Here is a 15525-nt window from a genome sequence, read left to right as displayed (position 1 = left end):
GAGTATGGTATATGCATAGCAATTTGCTTGCTCTGGATGGCACCTCCTTGAGCTGACACTAAAAATGTCATGAATTCCTTTCCGAAGTGCCACACTTGAGTATTTGGTAACCCACAGCTGAAGGTTGTCCCTTTTGTAGCTTGGAAGCACCAAGCATGCTTTTCTTCCAAGAAGACCACCCCCACTATCATGTTCTAAGCTACCAACTTAGTGGAGTGTGAGCATATCTAACTATCCCACAAGAATCTCCTGTACACCCTGGAGACCAAAACTCCTTGTCTAATGCATCATAAGGAGACTCAAGTCTTGGAGTGGACGTGATTTTTATACTGCTGTGTTGACCCCCCCCCCCCCAAACTATCTGTCTTAGTGCCCATATGACCTTTCCTTTCAGACCTACCTATATCTGAGCTCATTAAGGGCTTGTGAAGGTAATTTTTACTGTATTCTCAATGGCCTACCATGTGACTCCATGGCACAGATGATCTGAGCAGTGAAATTGGCTGTGCAATGTTCCCAAGTGGAATCACCAGCCTCTGACTCTTCTGCACTGAAGTATGAATTCAGATGGGTCATATTGTTTGCCATTTTTCAGGGAGTGGGGGGTACCTTTTCAGTAAAAATGTCCTGCCTAGTCATGGACCTTCGCATGATATGGCAGTTTGTAGGGCCTTTGTTATTTGGGACTTAAATGTGGTTGATCAGGCCACCATCTAAGAAAGAAACCTTTTTGTTGCAGACCACAGCACTGTAATCTTGCCTCCTCCATCTGAGTTGGCCATGTTGGCCCAGCAGTTTTAGTCATGGTTAAAGTCTAGAATTGTGTTTTGATGGGATCTCAGGACTTGCCCTGACATAGAGGCCTCATCATAGGACCAGGAATGTACTTGATATCATAGGTGGCATTTTTTTACATCTCGCAGCTCTGTCAGAAAGGGCTTTGCTCTGGGATAAAAAAGTCCCCATTGAGTTGTTAAAGGCCCAGGTGGTACTCAAGGGAGTTGTAAAGACTAGTAACCAGCAAGACACTTCGGTGTTGGCTCCCCAAATCAATTCAGGCTGAACATGGTCAATGTGTATAGTAAGTTATTATTAAAATGTTTAGTTTTCTGTAAGGCTTAATCAGAATAATCATTTATCTTGTGATGAAGTCTTAGAGAAGGTGAAAGTGCTTGATAATAAACTACTCTACATCTTGAACATGTTCAGTGTTTACTCCCCCAAATCAATTCAGGCTGAAGTGTCTCGCTGGTTACTAGTATTTTCTACACCTCCGGAGGTTCAAACAGTTTGACATGAGTAATAAAGACTGTCCTGTAGTGTCGCTTGTTTCTAAAAGGTATGGGTGACGCAAGTCTCATCTTGAAACTTGGTGAAGGCATAAAGCTCATATGATATATTCTAGATTCTGACTCCCGAGATTGTCATGACAGCTGCAGTATTTGGTGGTGTCACAAGACTTGGTTAATGGTATGCAGAGATGGTTTCTTTTGTTCACTTTGGGGTGTGCATAAAGCTCATATGATATATTCTAGATTCTGACTCCCGAGATTGTCATGACAGCTGCAGTATTTGGCGGTGTTACAAAACTTGGTTAATGGTATGCAGAGATGGTTTCTTTTACTCACTTTGGGGTGTAGCTCTGCTTTCACCAATGAGTGCATCAGTTTGATCTTTTTGTCAGAGGCACTAGCCCTTGTGGCAAAAGTCTAGTAGGGTAATGAACTCAGAATCTCTGTCTGGATGAATGGCTTCTGACTGCCCTTGAATTAAAGTCTGAGCAAGCCTGCATAACTTGTAGGAAGTCCCTTTCAAAGTCTGTCTTGAAAGATTGTCGTCATTGGAATGGATTTGGAAACCATTGTCTGTTACTGTTGTGAGGAAAGCAAAGTGGGTTTTCTCTTTGGTGCCGGCATCGCTTGCAATAATTCCTTTGAGTCAGTCTTGAAAGACTGTCTTCATTAAAATGGATTAGATAACCATTCTGTCTTGCTGTTGTGTAGAAATCATTGTGCATTGCTATTGTGGGGAAGGTGAGGTGGGTCTGTGGTGTCTGCATGAGATAGCAACAGAGGATGTTCGTGTTTCACTGTTGCAGTCATCACCTGTGGGTTATCCCTGCTGCAGTAGCCCTCGGCCTGCCCGAATACCAGAGCCAGTGTTTTTCTGCATTTGCTGTTGTCGATTGCTGTCTGACATCCGTGCTATGAAGGAAGGCAACCGACGCTATTACATCAATCTTTCTTGCCATGGAACTTGTAGCATAACTGTTGTCTTGCTGTTTTGTAGATATCCTTTTCCATTGCTATTGTGGGGAAGGTGAGGTGGGTCTTTGGCATCTGCATGCGATAGCAACAGTGGTTCCATGTTCAGGCCACGTTCTTCCTTGTGTGCTGAATGATGGCCATTCAGATCTTCACTGTAACTTTAGCATATCTGGTGGTGGTGTTAGGTATTTGGTGGATGCATAACTGTCGTACACTTATTGATGTTAGCTGGTTATTGGGAATTCCCCACAAGTTTAATTGTGCCTGTTCCCTTCCTGCAGTTGTCCTGTGGCAGCTTTGGACTTCATATGCTTCACTCGCAGAGTGGAGTCCACCTTTTTTCTTCCAGATTTCAAAGAGCATTGTCTGTGGAGAAAGGGAATCTGCATAAACCAGCAAGAACTTTGAGCAGTGAATTGGCCATTAAGGCTTTGGAAGGAGGATCTGAACCTTTCTTTCTCGGGACCTAGTCTGATAACCAATTTTTCATGTGAGTAACTAATCAAGCAATTTGCACACATTTGTTTTCCTTTTGCTCTTGTAATGGAACTTGTGCAAGGGCATTACTCTTGTCTGCCTTTCGTATACCAGAAGAGATGAGCATGCAGTCAGACTTCCTTGTCACTTTTCCAGTTGCATTCAGGAGTTGAGGATTGGATATTTTTGTCTCCTCAGCTCTCTGGAAGGTGAGGTTCCCTGGAGGCTGCCCTTGTTCACTACATGAGAATATGGTCATCTTGTGCTTCTGCTTAATGCAGACCAGAAATGGAGGAGTCTGCATTTTGTGCTGTTTGGAAGGGATTATTTTGTATGCTTTCTCACTATTCCCACATTCTTGTTTCATCTTCTAAGTCATGAGAAGATCAAAGCTGATCACTGGCACGAGTGATTAAATATTTATTGCAGTTTGAAACTCATAAATCCATGGAAGGTTTAAAAAAAAAGGGGGGGAGCCAAAACAGTCCCTCCTGGTGTGAGTAAGCTTGTTTCATCTCAAGGCATGGCTGTTAAGTGTCTTGTTGGATCTCCCTTTCACTGTCCATGGTGATTTGAATGACTAGAATTGAAGAGGGTTCTGTGTCCAAGCAGAGAGGTATCTTGTGCGAACTGGTTAGTTGGTAAGCAATTATTTCTGATGTATATTGAGCATTTGTATAATTTAGCTCTAAGTTTTCACTCTCTCAGCATTCATGTTAGCGGTTTCTGTCATTACTGTGGCCCACACCACATGGTTAACCAATTCTTTCCTCTGAGGAAACCATCACCTCTCTAGGACTTGAGAAATTTCTTGTCTGACAGGTTTGTCTGTTCCACCACTCAAGCCTTTGGGTTTGGCATCTTTGAGATTCATATCTTGGAAGATACTTAAATGGTTATCTTTGCTTGTAGGTTCTCATTGCTTCAGGCCGTTACTTGTAGGGAACCTATTTTATCACAAGGATCAAATGTTTCTTAACGGCTACTCCTGTATCCTGAAGTCTGCGTCAGAGTTCTCCTTAAACTAGGCTATTCATCTCCCTGTTGTCTTTCTTTGGGGAGCAGCTAGGAAAGACAAAATCCATTCAAACCCTGGATGTGCACTACCAACTTACCATTTCCCTGAAGCAAGTGCTTGTTCTCTGGAAGATGAAAGTTTTGTTTTTTACTTTCTTCTGAGAGAGGCTGGACATTTATCCACTTGAGAATGATCTACTCAGTTGCCATTTTCATCCATCAGGTGGACTGTTAGAAAACATTGTTGTCAAATTCCATTCTTCATGGAACAAGGCTGCTTCTGTTTAATGTGCAGATGTTTATGCACTTGTTACTTGATCTTTGGCTTGCACCTTCACTAAGCAATATTATTTTTACATTTTTAAATTTACGCACATGGCAAAGGCAGTGTTACATTTATATAAATGAAAAAAATACAAAATGACATCACTTTAATTGTAAATAGTTTACATCAGACACCATTGAAGCAACTATAGTTGTAAACACTATACGTCACTTATAAACCATCCAGTCATTGTCAGTTAATCATTGTATAGCTCATTCAAATCCTGCCTCTTCCCGCTCTGCATATATTGTGCCTACAATTCCAATTTTTCTTATGTAGTTTGCTCCTTCCCTTTTCTAAAGATCCCAATTCCAGTTTTTATCTCTGTTACTATATTCACTACTACCAGTTTTTAGCTCTGTTACTATATTCACTACTTCTAGTGAAGTTGGTGTAGACTTTGATTTCCATTTTGTAGTAATTTCTTTTTTGGCAGCCATCATAATTGGGACTGGGCAAGGCTTTACTATGTTTAGGCAATTCTGATTCTGTAGCATAACTCGAAAAATCATCTCCCCAGTCAGTCCAATCTGCTCACCCAGCATCTTCGACGGAGCAGTCCACAGGTAATACCAAAAGTCTGCTAGCTCATCACACCTCCAAAAAATGTTCCCAGCTACCTCTTTCTTGCCCGTCACACCTCCAACATTAGCTATCCACCTGAGGAAAAATTATTTGGAGTCTGCTTAAAGCACCTATGAAGCAAGGATCCTAAATCTTCTAGACTTTGTTGCATATTTGGGAGATGTACATATATCTCCGATTGTCTTTGCGAATTGCTTATCCAATCTCCTCCCAGTCTTAAGCTCCTCTGATTCTTATCTTGCAATATTTTATATGCTTTACAAATTCATTTTTAATGGCAGTTCATAGCCTAGTATCTACCTATGAACCTATCTGCCCTAGGGCATTTATAAGCCTAGCCAGAGTGTATTTGGCTTCCGCCTCCCTACTGTGCCTCTGTAAAGTAGGTCATAGAAGGTACCCTTTTAAGATTAGTTTACTGTGCCTCTGTCTAGCAGGGACACAGGAGAGATCCCAGGGGTGAATTTGCTATTTCCCATCCACGCGTCCAAATTTTGCTTGAAGAGGGTCAGCGAGGGGCTATGTCTAACATGAATTGGGATTCTATTCCAGAGTGAGGGGAGCCTCTGGGAAATTAATCTGTCCCTCCAGCATGTCCTATTTATTCTTGTGCTGAGGTTTAGGTCCCTGGAGCGTGTAGCTCTGAGGGACTTGGATTTTTTGAGGTGGAGCATGTCCATTAATTCTGGGTTTGACATGGCTTTGTACGTCAGGCATAGATCGCCTCTGAGTAGGCGGTAAGCAACTGAGTAGAGCTGGAGTTTCTTTAATCGAGCTGCATAGGACATCTGTTTGTAGCCCATGATCCTCTTGGTGAGGTACTTTTGGAGTCTCTCCAGTTGCTGCAGGTGTCTGGTAAGGTACATCCCAAAAGGGGCATTTTATTCAATTATGGGTCTGATGAGTGACTAGTAGAGGGGCACAATGACCTCTCTCGATCTAGATGCGAACCCTTTCGTGATAAGGTGGGCTATATAGAAGGTCTTTCCAACCACTTTGGCAACGTGATTATCAAAGGAGAGATTACTATCTACGTTGGTCCCCAAATCTCTAATTACTTCTTCCGTACTTAATGGATTACCACCTATGTGGTAATTTGTGGGCACCTTGTTTTTCCCAAAGGGGATGACTATGCACTTTTTAGCATTTAGTTTGAGGCCGTGGCTCTGGCACCAAGCATCTGTTTCTGTGAGACCCTTTTGGAGGCTGCTGGTGTCAGTTGGAGATTCTATTATGGCCCCCAGTTTGCAGTCATCTGCGAACTTTGTCAGCCATAATCCCCCCCATGTTAGCCTGAACCTCAGAGAACTATATACCGAACAAGAGAGGTCCCAGAACTGAGCCCTGTGGGACGCCACTTGTAACTGGTTTGGATTCGCACATGGCACCTGCGATTCTGACCATGTGGGTTCTATCTCTGAGCCAGTTTGCAACCCATCTTGTGATATAGGGGTTGATATTTAAGCTGGTAAGCTTATTTATGATGCCCAAGTGGGGTATTGTGTCGAAGGCTTTTGCGAGGTCCAGGTAGGCTGTGTGGACTATCTTGCCCTCATCTATGGCTTTGGTAACTGTTTCAAAGAAATCAACTAGGTTTAAGAGGCATGATCTGCCTTTAACAAAGCCATATTGGGTAGGGTCCAGTGTCTGGAGGCTCCCAATGTCTTTGTTTATGAGTTCCATGATAATACGCTCCATAGCTTTACAGACGAGACTAGTCAGGCTTATGGGGCGATAGTTTCCGGGGTCCATTGTGGCACCACCTTTGTGGAGTGGGACCACTGCAGCTGTACGCCATTCTTTGGGTACATATCCTGTAGTAAGGCTAAGTTTGAACAGTGACTTAATATGAGGGTTCAGTTCTTCTTGGAGCTCGTGTAAGACGCAGCCTGGGACACTGTCCTGTCCCATAGATGCTGTGTATTTTTGCCTTGGGGAAGGCAGCTTTCACCTGTGCATCTGTGATGTCAGGGAGGTTACATTCAGTTGGGATAGACATTTGCTCCTTTGGGGGGGGGAGAAATTTGTGCTGAATCTGTCTGCCAGGATGTTGGCTATGTCTGTAGGCTCAGTATATTTTGTTCCATTATGCAACAATTCACAGCATATCTGGGAGTTTCCACCCATGTTCCTGACATAACTAAAGAAGGCCTTGTGATTGTGTCTAGGGCAATTTTTCTTTCGAAACTGGCCTTTGATGATTTTATGAGGGATCGAAGTTTCTTGCTAATACTGATCAGAGATGCCTTCCCTTTTTGGGATTTTGCTCTGTCATGTAGTAGTATAGCTTATTTATGGCCGGGGTCCACCAGACCGGTCTCCTATTTTTTGGAGGAGTGAGTCTTGGTTGTATTTGGGATAGCACAATCCATGCATTCCTGCAGGTGCTCATAGAATGCATTTGTAAATGATTCTGCGGATTGGGCTGTATTATCTTCTGGCCCAGGGGCTTTGAAGTTTCTGTTCTAGAGTCCATTAAAAACTCTACTAGTGCTGATCTTTCATTTAGGAACTCCCCATTTCTTTCTCTTTGCTTATACTCTAATAACAATCCTTGATTAGGAAGGCAATCTCTAACATGCAGTCCAAATAAATTCTTGACCTTTTCCCATTCTATTACCTTTCCCTTTCTAGTTATTTGCTTCCAATACTTGGTTCCTTTGCCAGTGTTCTCCAATAAATTTCAGCCACCTGTTGCCTATTATCTGCATCCCTGACCACAGTCATCCCTATCAGCAAATGTTTTTTTCTCCATTCTTGTGGTGGTTTGGTTCTTAGAATATTCTCTGCTATTCTTTGAATATAATTTTGGATGCAGACTCTTAAGAACAATCTCTCCTTATTTCTTGAGCTTCCTACCTGTGTCAGCATCATTCCTTTCCACTTTGAATTATAGTTTTCAGCCTGTGCTATGTACAACAGCCTTAACTGTGTTGCTGTAAAATACCTCCCTCAAATTAGGTAATCCTAGTCCACCTTGTTCTATAGAATTAGCTTATCCCACTTTGACCTTTGCTGTCTTCCCTTTCTAAATAGTCCAAAACCCGACCACTGACAGCTTCTACAAACACCAAATTTAATAGGTAAATCGCTTTTAGTCTCCAAAATTAGAGACTTCCTCAGACCATTTACAAAAAGAATCCATTAGTTAGATACAGCTGTTAAATACAAAAATATTGACCAATCACACAAGGTCAAGAAAAAAAGTCACTTATTTAAAATTAAAACAAACGTTGCCATCTCACAAAACATATTCAGTTTAATGACACTAGTTGATAAAATAATGTAAAATAATTCTTAAATATTAAGTTGCCTTAAAAAAGGGTTGAACCATACCTTATATAAATAATAATAATGAATCCTACACCTTTACTGCAAACTGCCCAAAATTCCCAACTTTACTCCTGCAGCTATATATCTACAATAGTTGCAGGCTTCACATTTATAAGTACCTTCTGTCCGGGCCAGGATCCTCAACTCTATTTCTAAAAGGTTTTTCAAGTTTCTATCCCTTCTATAGATGAACCGTGGATGACCTAGTTTGTCCATTACCTCTTTTTCAGTCAAAAATAGATTCCAATTCCTCTTCAGAATACATTCAATTTCCTTTGCTTCTAAACAAAAGGGTGTAATGAAGCTGCTTACAGACCTCGCTATGTTTATACTGGTTTCTAAACTATTGTTATGAGCTAAATCTTCAAAAATCTCAGTCCCATCAGCAACACCACAAGGGTTTGCTACTAATTCATTGCGAGTAGCCATTAAAATTGGTTTGTACATACCACTTCTCCTTTTATACTCTACCTCATTAACCAAATCAAGTACTAGCCTGTCAGGATAACCTCTCCTCAAAAACATCTGTTTCAACACTTCACATTCTTCAAAAAACGTCTCCTCAGTTAACATCTGTGCTGCTTGGGCAAGTTGTCCTTTTAACACGGATCTCTTCTGGTGGAACGGGTGACAACTCATGAAGTGTAACATGGTGTTGAGTAAGTTGGTTTACAATGGATTTTAGCAACATAACATTTCTCACCTATCTTTTTCAACAACTCAACGTCCAAGTATGTAATCGTTTTGTGGTATGTGTAGGTGAATCTAAAAAACTGGGTACTGCTGTTCAAAAAATCAACAAAGGTTTAGGCTTCATTTTTGGTACTTTTAAATAGAATAAAAATGTCATCCAAAAATCTCGTGCATATTTTTATTGTCCTAAACCATTCCTCATTCTCAAAAATGAACTGATGCTCCCAGTGGGCCATTACTAAATTAGCATAACTTCCCCCACATGGTGAACCCATTGCAACACCTACCGTTTGTTTATATATGTCATCATTGAACATAAAATTGTTATTCAAAATGACATCCATCATCTCTTGTATTAATTTAATTTCTCTACGATCTGCACCATGTGACACTCTCGACTACTCATTCTATACCACCCTCGACTACTCATTCTATACCACCCTCATGTGGAATAGAAAAGTACAGGTCTACAACGTCTATTGTTAAAAACATAACATCGTCTTGATACTCCATTCCATTAATGGATGCCAGAAAAGACCACGAGACAATGTTTTTTACTTTTAATTTTAAATGTGATGTTTTTTCTTGACCTTATGTGATTGGTCAATATTTTTGTATTTATAATGTATTCTTTTTGCAACTGGTCTGAGGAGGTCTCTAATTTTGGAGACGAAAAGCTCATTAAATTTGGTGTTTGTAGAAGCTGTCGGTGGTCGGTTTTTGGACTTTTTGGTTTGTTTTTGTTTTGGTCTTCCCTTTCTAGATTAAATCCTTTAACTTTTTTTTTTTTTTTAATTGCTATCCACAACTTCTTTTGTTGATAAAAGTATGCCTGATCTGTGTATAAGACTAAAGGGACTAAAAACATTTTAATGGCTTGTATCGTAGTATCCATATAACAACTTCCAGTTTCTCAGTTTTTGTATTATCTTCTGTTAGTCCCGTCCCACATATCCTTAGCTTGCCTCCACAATGTCATTTCTATTCCATACTCCTAAATACTTCATTTTATCATGTCCTCATAAATATGGATATTGTTGGACCAATGGGTACATAATTTACAGCTATTGCCTTTGTTTTAGCTTCATTAATTTTGTATCCTGAAAAGATGTGAAACTGTCTTAAAATGTTCCACAACATTGTAATGTCCCTTTCTGGTTTTGTCATGTATAGAGTATCATCTGCAAATATAGCCAGCTTTTCCTGACTACCATACCAATTGTATCTTTGAATTTCCGAGTCCCTTGTTTTCTTTGCCAGTGGTTCTAAATAAATACAAACAACAAAGGGGAAAGCGGACAACCGTGCCTGGTTCTTCTACTCAAGTGGAAGTTATGGGGGAGGACCCCAACCTCTTTAATTTGCGCATCTGATCCCTCATATATTCTTCTAATTGATCTTATTGTATCAGAGAAAGCAAATGCTTCCATTTCCTTGCTCATGAAGTCCTGGTCTACTCTGTAAAATGTTTTCTCTGCATCAAGACCCACCAATAAAAGTGGTACTGTCTTGCATTCTGCTTCCCTCTGGATCATCAGTGTCCTGTTTTAATATTTCCAGATGTTTGCCTACCCTCCACAAAACCACACTGATCCATAGCTATCAGTTTTGGTATCACTTTTGCCATTCTTTTAGCCATTATCGACAGCACTTTATTCATGGTTTAGTATTGAAATGGGCCTGTATGAAGCTGGATCCGATGAATCTTTACTCTCTTTAGGTATTACTGTTACCACCGCCTTCTTACAGAATGCTGATACTACTACTCTTAAAATACTGTTAGACAAAACCTTAAAGATCTTTATCAGTTTTTTCCCTTCTAACTTCCACAGGAATACCATCTATTCCTGGGGACATTCCTGTAGATTGGTTATACGTAGCCATTTTTATCTCATCCCTTCCTATCCTGTTAGTAATTAAACCTCCTCTACCTCTTATTTTGGCATATTTAGTTCTTCCATAAACATTTCCATTTTCATAAAATTTCCGAAATAATCTCCTGTTTCTACATAGTCTCTTATCACCTCCCTAAGCATGGTGACGCCCCTTTCCAGTTTTTGTTGCATGAGTTGGGCTAGAAGTTTGTGTTCTAGAATTATTCAAAAAATAGTTGCTTAACAGTAATCTTTCTAAACTCATGCATATTATCAAGGTAATCCCTTATTTTCTGTTTAGCATTCTGCAGTTGCTCCTTTTCTTCTGAGAGATTCCCCCTATTTTGCAATACTTTAATGTTTGTCAATCCCTCTGAATAATTCTTGTTACTGTTTAGCCATATCTTTCTTTTATTTCCAACTTGGTTTTAAACTCCACTTTAATTTTATCCTGCTCCTTAGCTATGTTTTCAGAAGATAAATCTATCTTTTCTAGTGGTTCCTGAATTAATTCCACAACCCATTCTTTAAATTCCTGTCTTTTCAACTGGTAAGTGGATATGCGCCAGTGTCTCATTTCTGTTTCATTACTTTGCGTTATTATTGGTGCATGATCTGAAATAGTTATTGGGTGCATTTAAAGACCTTCAATTAAATGCACATTTTCCTGTGAGATATAAAATCCATCTAGCCTAGCCCAGTCTTTGTATCTCTGAGTAATATATAAATTCACTCTGAACTCCTAGTACTGAATTCACATCTTCCATGCTAAACATTTTCATAAATTTCTTCAAAAATCTACCCTAGTTATATTTTCCCTTCTAGGCCCCCCAGACACATCTTCACTGTCGCAGACCAAATTCTGTCTCCACCTGTAAGTGATATTCTTTGCTGAAAGCTGATTTTCTCCCAAATATTTCTTAAGCTCCATTATAGCAGTTTTTTTTTGGGGGGGGTGTAAATGCATGCCAGTGTAATCATCCTCCCTAACCACTAGCCTCTTAGTACTATGCATCTTCCATTATTATCTTTTTTCCCTCTTCTGTCACTACTTGAGCTCCTCTTGCAATTAATATAAGTACTCTTTTCCTTTTCCCCAAATATTCTGCCAAATAACCATCCTGAAAACCTTTATCAAATTCACATGTTCAGTTCTTTCCCAAGCGTGTCTCGTGTCTCTCCTGTAGCATAGCTATTTGCACTCTACATTTTTTTTTAATATAGTTCACTACTTTCTTTTTTATATTCATCTTTAAGACCATGTAGATTGAAAGAAATTATAGACAGCATTTTCTTATGTTATTACCACCTTCTATATATAACTGCTGTTTTGCTAAATGTTAAGTTCCAACTTCTATGTTACATGTATATAATGTTCGGCAGGTTGGTTTTTTTTAGTACAGTTTCATTTCATATCCATTTGCATCTGTCACATCTTACATAACTTTGTTTTTTTAAAGCCCTCAAACGGAACAAACAGCCCACCCAAAAAAACCTAAAACCTATAACGCTTACCTACAATAACATCAAATGGAACAAACAGCCCACCCAAAAAAAACTAAAACCTATAACGTTTACAATAACATACACAAGTATGAATGTCTTCAAATATTGATGTGTTTGCTTCCTAATAAGAACAGAAGTTCTAAGTTGATAGCTACACAGACTAAAGTTAACCAAAAAGAAAGGCTAGTCATGCTTAGACACATGGTACAACCTTTGCTATTAGTAAGTATCTATATAACTGTCCCAGTTGAGAAAGCACTTTGAATGGTTTCAGTAAACACTTTCTCCAATCCATTTTTTAAAATCAGTATGCCTTCTAGTGACATGCAAACCAGACACAAAACTGCTAAGGGTACCTTGTTTATCAGTAAAAAAAGCCTTACAGTATTCAATATTCTTTCATTTACGTTTTGTAATAAACTTGTTACTGGATAACACCTAGGGTTTTTACCACAGTCATTTCCCAATGTAAGCATGGGAAAAAGCACACTGATTTTTCTTTTGTCATACTCTCTTAACCCGACCCTTCTGCTCTCCCCTCCTCCTCCTTTCTTTTTTCATTGCAGTGTGTCTACATTTCTCAAAACTGGACAAAGAAAAAGTGCCGGTCGGCCGACTCGTGTTAGAGTTTCAGATCCGAAATCGTCAACTAAAAAGCTAAGTACCCCGTTGGGGAAACTTTTTTTTGCTTCTTACCGATGTCAGTAAAAGTTAATTGCATTACTTGTGGGAAGCAAATACCTCATAAGGATTTTCATTTGTACTGTAGTCCTTGCCTAGGCCCTGACCACAACGTACCTTGCTGTCGGTTTTGTGCTTTATTTAATCAATGCACTATCAAACGTCTGTACATTTTTGCTTCAAAATATTTTGGCTCATGCTTTAATTATCCAGAAATATCGTCGTCTATTAGAAATCCGATTTCCGGAATACCTAAAAAAACACAAAGAAAAAGACAGGCGGCTGAGGTCCAAAACTGCCGACTATGCTTCACCTAAGCCAGTCGCCAGTTTGCCGGTACTCTGTGAGGTGCTTTTGCAGCCCCTGATACCCGCTACTTCTGATTCGCAGGCCTCTACTGAGATCCATTCGGAGTCCGGTATGCCGTGAGATGCATCAATTATGGAACCCGTGGATGTCTCTACCTTGGATGGGTCCGGAGCCGCTGTGCATGCACTGCCTTCTGATGATGTTTTCAGGCCTATAGATTTGTATGTTAGGCCGACACCATCTTCAAAACTAAGGCCAAAATCTCGATCTGTGTCTAAAAAAACCCATGCTTGGGCCACATGTGCAGGCCCCTATGCCTAAAAAACAAATGCTCAAAATGGCTGAAGATTTAATTACTCTGATCAGGGGTAGCCAACCCCCCCCTCTAAGAGGCCTAGGCAAGATGTTGATTATGAATCTTCTGAACAGGGTTCTATTTCTTCTGACTCTTCTAATGAACAGGAGTTGTCTATACCCACTTGAAGACTCTGATGCAGAAGATTCCATTCCTTCTGCTTCTCCCCGAGGATTTTTCTTTTGGGGAAACTGCATACCTTAAGGGAACATTTATTTTATTTATTTTATTTTACATTTGTTAACCGTGCTAGTCCAGCTGGATACATGTCCATTTTCAGTGGAGGCCCGAGGAGAAAAGCTCCGCCACAGTACTAAATAAACATATTAAAGATAAAACTAAAATATTTTCAAAATATACAGAAATAAAACTAAAGTAAAATGAAACATAAAAATTACCAAGGTATGATCGAATAAACATACAAATTGAAACTACTGCAATTATGTATGGCATATAACTACATTTCTAGCATGGACAGAGATTAAGTTAACGTTACATACACAGTTGCAATATAAGGAAGGTTGAAGAATAAGTTCTTTTTGCGAATGGAAAAAGAACAGTCAAGCTAGGAGAGGAGGTCTAATTTGCTAAAGTGAGGGAGTAAGAAGAAATGGGTATAGAGGGAAAAGATAGTATGGGAATAAAGGAAAGGAAAAGAAAAAAGAAGGGTTAGTCAGGGTTATAGTAAGAGCATAGCCAGTGGTTGGAAAGGAAGAGTTTTAGGTTAGATGTCCTTCAAGAATGCAAAAGCAGTCCTAACATGTGGGGGTTGTCCTGCCTCAGGCAGCCCTCGGTCGGCCAGATTCCAAAGTCTGGGTCCGACATCGGCTGATGTCACATTTCTCTCCGACGTCAGTGCGGCTGGAGTACATAAGCATCAGCCGACACCATTTTCTTCAGTCTTTCTTGCCGCGCGGTGCCCGAAGCAGAAGCAGTTCGCAAGTGCCGGTCGGTGGTCGGTCAGCTCCTATACTCTTCGAATCCGAAGTCATCAAAAAAGCTAAGTACCCCATTGGGGACCTTTTCTTGCCTCAGCCGATGTCAGAAATTGCTGAAAAAGTTAATAATTGTCTGTCTTGTGGTAAACAAACACCTCATAAGGATTTCCATTCTTACTGTCTTCCTTGCCTTGGCCCAGACCACGACGTCTCGGCCTGTGTCGCCTGTGCTCGCTTCAACAAGCGCACTCTCAGGCGCAGGGCGGAGTTCGCTGAAGACTTTTTCGGCGAAAAATTTGCGTATACAATGCCGTCGGAGCTTCCGACATCGCAAACGCCCAAGAAACGAAAAGACCAGGACCGACATCCTCGGCCCGCATCTACCACTGACTCCATGCCAAAACCTACCGCGAGTGCTCCGGTTCCCTCTGAGACGGTTATTCCACCGCTCCGAACCGAAGACACCGCAATACCGACGACTCCGATACCAGATACCACTCCGCCAGTTGTAGATTTTCCTCCGGATACTGAAACCGAGGAAATACCAGAGACCATTGCTGTAGATAAAGTCACTCCTGCACGTGGAGCTGCTAGGCCTCCTATGGCCATGTCTATTAAGGCCTACACTCGGGCTAAGGCAGCCAGCAAGACTAGGCACCTTACAGCAAAAGCCTTGCCTCAAACTACTCTGAGACACAAATCATGTCTATGGCCGCAGACTTAATTTCCATGATTAGAGGTTCACAGGCCCATCCGGAGAGAGCATCCCAGCCTCCTCCAGATAAGAGGCCCCGGGTTGATCCCACTGAACCTATCCCTACAGATGAAGACTCTGAGGACTCTATCCACTCAGAGGGCCAGGAAGACCTCTTTCAGACCTATGAGGATTCGGATGCAGAGGATTCCATCCCTTCGGCCTCCCCTCCTGAGGATATTTCTTTTGGGGAAGTTTTGCATACCATGAGGGAACATTTCAAGTGGCAAGGCCAGGAATATTCTGATTCCAGAAAGCGCCTTCGAACCTTCCTTAAAAAGCCCCAGCACAGGCCCCTAGCTATTCCTCCTGTGCTTGATGTTTTGGATGACCTATATTCTGACTCCAGTGTTACCCCTGATTCCCTTCCTCCTGCACCAGCCAAGCCAGACAGATATTACAGGGTCCCAG

The sequence above is a fragment of the Protopterus annectens genome, chromosome 11.part0, assembly GCF_019279795.1.
Source record: "Protopterus annectens isolate FY-2018-M chromosome 11.part0, PAN1.0, whole genome shotgun sequence".
Taxonomy (NCBI): domain Eukaryota; kingdom Metazoa; phylum Chordata; order Ceratodontiformes; family Protopteridae; genus Protopterus; species Protopterus annectens.
This window is presented reverse-complemented; position numbering follows the sequence as displayed.